The sequence below is a fragment of the Miscanthus floridulus genome, chromosome 2, assembly GCF_019320115.1.
Source record: "Miscanthus floridulus cultivar M001 chromosome 2, ASM1932011v1, whole genome shotgun sequence".
In the NCBI taxonomy this organism is placed as follows: Eukaryota; Viridiplantae; Streptophyta; class Magnoliopsida; order Poales; family Poaceae; genus Miscanthus; species Miscanthus floridulus.
The window spans coordinates 15,466,912-15,472,911 of NC_089581.1; positions in this window are offsets into that span (position 1 = coordinate 15,466,912).

A 6,000-nucleotide genomic window follows, 5' to 3' on the forward strand; every position below is an offset into this window, starting at 1 on the left:
ACGTCGGAATCGGTTAACTCTGTTTTGTAGGAATTTATGACTGGTATAGCCCTTATGTGTATGTGATGCATGTATGTAATTAATTCATGGCTTGCATGTCATGAGCATGACAATATGGCTAGAGCCACAAAGATATTGTCAATTTGATGTAATGGCCTATGTGCCAAACTGTGATGATCCTATCCGTGACTATGTAATTTTCTTCACTACCTTGCGTTAGTGATAGCTAGTCTTGGTGGACTCATCACTGAAGGATGGCATACATGGATCATGGAGATGGAGATCATCATGAGGAACAGTTCGATGGAGATGGAGATCCCCAAAGGAACAATGGGCTATACCATGTCATATATGTGTTAATGTCGTTCTTACTATGTTCTACTTTCACGTGCGATAATGTTTTTGTCTACATGCGATGGTGAAGTAGAACGATCCCTCGGCAATGTTTAAGTTAAAATTCTTCCCCAAACCTTGCACTGTCATGTGTCTTGTACAATCGATGGTGGGTCTATGAAATTAGGGTGCCACTGGTTTTCCTTGACTAGACAGGTTCATATCGGATACTTACAGCAGAAGGGTTGGTTACTTGGACAAGGTCATCCTAATGGTTAGGGACCTTAGAGCATGAGTAGTTGGGCACCAAAGCATAGAGATGCTACCCAACAACAAGAGTCATATGCGATATGATTAGCAAAGAGTTGCTTACCAATCTACCATGTCTTCTAGCGGTGATGCTAAAGCTCACTAGTAGACTTGTTAGTTGTGGGTCTTGAATCACTAAGTTTCAAGAGAGGGATATTGATTTTAGTGGGAGTAGATTCTATTAAAGGTTTAATATTGTTTACTCTGTCTTGGATACATTGTCTTAGTATTTTGCATTACTTTTGTTGTAGATAAATGACGCCTAGCCATCAACCATTTACTTTGCGTTCAATTCTTGAGAAAGATAAGTTGAATAGAACAAACTATGCGGATTGGATCCGCAACCTGAGAATTGTTCTCAGGGCTAAGAAAAAGGAAGAAATTCTAGACACCCCATTACCAGAAGAGTCTGCTGGTAATGCACCTGCTGTAGAGAAAAACACTTACAAGAGAGCATGTGATGCTGATCTTGAAGTGAGTTGCCTTATGCTTACTTGTATGGAACCAGATCTGCAGTTGCAGTTTGACAATAACCATGCAGCGCATGATATGATCGTGGCACTCAATGATATGTTCTAGACTCAAGCCAGGACTAAAAGGTTCAATGTCTCAAAGGCTTTTGCTGAAACCAAGCTAGCAGAGGGCGCAACAGTTGGGCCACATGTGATCAAAATGGTTGGTTACACTTAGAGGTTGGAGAAGCTGGGCTTCCCAATTGGCCTTGAATTAGCTACTGATTTTATTCTCGCGTCTCTTTTGCCCAGCTATTAAAATTTCATCGCGAACTACCATATGCATGGGGCGGAGAAGGGCTTGAATGAATTATGTGGCATGCTTAAAATAGCAGAGGCTGATATCAAGAAATGTGTTGGCAGTAGCCATGTGATGGCGATCCAAAACATGCCTAAGTTTAAGAAGAAGGGCAATTCTTGGAAGAAGAAAAATGGCAAGGCTAAAGATGAGATCTCTAAGCCAAACCCACCTGCGCCCAAGGCTGGACCACCTGCTGATGCTGAGTGCTTTCATTGTCATGGGAAAGGTCACTGGAAGAGGAACTGCAAGCTATACCTAGAATCCATTAAGGATCGCGGCAGTAAAGGTACTCCCGCAGCTTGTACACTTGTTGTTTATGTTACGGACATTTTCCTTGCTAATTGTTATATTAATTCTTGGGTATTTGATATCGGATCGGTTGCTCATTTTTGTAATACGATGTAGGGAATGATAAGAAGTAGAAGCATGGAAAAGGGAGAAGTTGATTTCCACGTGGGCAATAATGCAAGAGTTGCTGCGTTGAACGTCGGGACGATGCAACTCCACCTCCCGTCAGGATTTATTATGGAGTTGAATAATTGTTATTTTGTTCCTAGTTTAAGTCAAAACATTGTGTCACCTTCATGTTTGATGAAGGATGGTTATTCATTTGCGAGTAAAGACAATGGTTGTGTGATCTCTAAAAATGGTATGTTTGTGGCTTCTGCATCCATTGTGAATGGGTTATTTATTTTAAATCTTGAAGATGCTCCTATCTATAATATAAGTGCTAAAAGGCCTCGGCTTAATGAGTTAAGTCCTACCTATATGTGGCATTGTTGTTTAGGTCATATAAGTGAGAATCGCATGAAGAGGCTCCATTCTGATGGGCTTTTAACTTCGTTTGATTTTGAATCATACAAGACATGTGAGGCTTGCCTGCTAGGCAAGATGACCAAGACACCTTTCATAGGTTTTCCTGAGAGGGCAGCAGACTTGCTGGAACTCATACATACTAATGTGTGCGGACCAATGAGTACGATAGCAAGAGGTGGATTCCAATACTTCATAACCTTCACTGATGACTTTAGTAGATATGGCTATGTCTACTTAATGAGACATAAGTCTGAGACATTTGAAAAGTTCAAGGAGTTTTAGAGTGAAGTAGAGAATCAACGTGGCAAGAAAATTAAGGCTTTGCGATCTGATCATGGAGGCGAATATTTGAGCCATGAGTTTAGCAATTATCTAAAGAGTTGCAGAATTGTTCCACAGCTTACGCTGCCTGGAACGCCTCAGAGAAATGGCATGTTCGAGTGACATAATTGGACTTTGTTGGACATGGTTCGGTCTATGATGAGCCAGTCAGACCTACCATTATCATTTTGGGGATACGCTCTAGAAACAGTCGCTTTCACATTGAATAGGGTACCGTCTAAGTCTGTAGTTAAGACACCACATGAGATGTGGACTGGTAAGAGTCCCAGTTTGTCTTTTATGAAAATTTGGGGTTGTGAAGTTTATGTCAAATGACTTATGATAGATAAACTAACACCCAAGTCAGACAAATGCTTTTTCATGGGATATCCAAAGGAAACTTTAGGGTATTACTTCTACAACCGATCAGAGGGCAAAGTGTTTGTTGTTTGAAACGGTGTTTTCTTAGAGAAAGAGTTTCTCAAAAGAGAGAAAAGTGGGCAGAAGGTGTATCTTAAAGAAGTTCAAGATGAGCCAGTTGGAAAGGACTCTATGAGTGTTGCTAATGTAGCAAAACAAGTTGAGATACCTGTGGCAATAGAAACACCGCCACAACCATAAAGGTCAGCAAGAATCCATGAGTTGCGTGGGGATTTGTTATTGTTAGACGATGATGAACTTACGACTTATGTGGAAGCAATGATGGACCTAGATTCCAAGAAATGGCAAAGTGCCATGAGATCCGAGATAGATTCCATAGGAAACAATCAAGTTTGGAACTTGGTTGACCCACCTGATGGGGTTAGACCCATAGAGTGCAAATGGATCTATAAAAAGAAAAAGGATATGGATGGAAATGCTCACGTCTATAAAGCTCGACTCGTTGCAAAGGGTTTTTGGCAAGTTCAAGGAATTGACTACGATGAGACTTTCTCGCTGGTAGTGATGCTTAAATCTATCCGGATCATTCTAGCAATAGCTGCTTATTTCGATTATGAGATATGGTAGATGGATGTTAAAACAGCCTTTCTAAATGGAAATTTGGATGAGGACGTGTATATGATATAGCCCGAAGGTTTTGTTGATCCAAACAATGCTAGAAAAATTTGCAAGCTTCAGAAATCCATTTATGGGTTAAAGCAAGCATCTCGGAGTTGGAACATTCATTTTGATGAAGTGGTCAAAGGGTTTGGCTTCTGTCAGAATGAAGAAGAACCTTGTGTTTACAAGAAGGAATGTGGGAGCGCTATTGTATTTCTGATCTTGTATGTGGATGACATATTATTGATTAGGAATGACATTCCTATGTTGCAATCCGTAAAGACTTCACTGAATAATATTTTTTCTATGAAGGATTTAGGAGAAGCAGCATACATTTTGGGCATCAAGATCTATAGAGATAGATCGAAGAGGCTTATAGGATTAAGCCAAGATACGTACATTGACAAGGTGTTGAAACGGTTCAACATGGAACAGTCCAAGAAAGGGTTCTTGCCTATGTCACATGGTATGCGCTTTAGCGATAAACAGTGTCCTTCGACAGCTAATGAGCGGAAGTGCATGAGTAAGGTTCCATACGCCTCGGAAGTTGGTTCCATCATGTACGCCATGATATGTACTCACCCAGATGTCTCATATGCTCTAAGTGTTGCGAGCAGGTACCAAGCTGATCTAGGAGAGAGTCACTGGACACTTGTTAAAAACATTCTTAAGTACTTGAGAAGGACTAAAGATGTGTTCCTAATCTATGGAGGTGAGGAGGAGCTCGTTCTAAATGGTTACACCGATGCTAGCTTCCAAACTGACATGGATGATTCATAGTCTCAATTAGGTTTTGTGTTCACAATAGATGGTGGTGTTGTAAGTTGGAAAAGTTCCAAGTAGGAGACGGTGACCGATTCTACAACAGAGGCCGAGTACATTGCAGCTTCTGGAGCTGCGAAGGAAGGTGTTTGGATGAGGAGGTTCCTCATTGAACTTGGTGTGTTTCCGAATGCGTCCCGCCCATTGAATCTACATTGTGACAACAATGGGGCAATTGCGCAGGCTAAGGAGCCAAGGAATCACCAAAAGAACAAACATGTACTGCGGAAATTTCACCTCATTCGAGAGTTCATTAGATGAGATGAGATCAAGATGTGCAAGATACACACAGATTTGAATGTTGCAGATCCTTTGACCAAGGCTCTTCCACAGCCTAAGCATGAGGCGCACATGAGAGCTATGGGTATTAGATATCTTCGAGATTAACTCTAGTGCAAGTGGGAGATTGTTGGGAGTATGCCCTAGAGATAATCATAGAGATGATTATATTGCCTTGTATCCATGATATATTATGAGTTCATTGAATTTCCATTAAAGACAACCTGTATCGATTAGCAATTATGTGAATTGTTTGTGAAACTCTTTTACTTGTATGGTTATTCTAATGTTGTCCCTGGTCAGAGTTCGTGTGAGGACACACATCAATAATGGATCAGCACATTATTAGTTGATGACTATATTTCACAAGTCATAGACATGGAGATGTCAAACTAATAATGTGGGCACATGTATGACATGGGGCTGGACTGACCCAACGTGAGATGTTGTTATTACCTATATTCACATTATGTACGTTATGTCCTTAGACCTGAGATTATTGTATGTATTCAAGATGTGAAATGACCTACTCAGGGACTATCAAACGCTACTCCGTAACAGGGTAGTTATAAAGGTGGTTTTTCGGGTTTGTCGGGAAACATGCTATGAGACATAGACAATCAAGATGGAATTTGCCCCTCTCTATATGAGAGAGATATCACTGGATCACTCTAATGATTAGATCAAGAAATACATGACCGTGCTTGGGTCAAGTGTTAACCTATGAGTTGGACCAAATATCGTGAGGCAAGGGAATAACAAGTATGTGGTTTTGTGGTGGTTCGTCTGATATGATCTTTGCGTACGCATAGGAGTTGACATGCCTTGCTAGAGGCTGCTATCAACTAATGGCCAAGTAGGAGTACTCGGGCCATGTCTATGTGTGTGTGAACCCATAGGGTCGCACGCTTAAGGGGCTGGAAGCCTAATTCGGATTGGATCCGAGTTAGACAAGGCTTAGGGTTACTAATGGGCCTCCAACTCGGGAGCACATTAGGGACGCCTATAAATAAGTGGGGTGGGAAACGGGGCTAGGTATCCATGCCATTTGGCAGCTGCCGCCACCCATCCTACGCCCATGCCTGCTGCTCCTTGCGGACCTAGCAGTCCGGAGGCGCGACGCTTCCTCCCTGTACATGTGGATACCTTGGAGGTGCTGCATCTAGAGCATAAGGACAAACCGCACTAAGGGGACGGACGTACGGACGACCTTGCAACTGCATGGCACTGCTACGACATGTACGACTACATCAAGTCGTTTCCGCT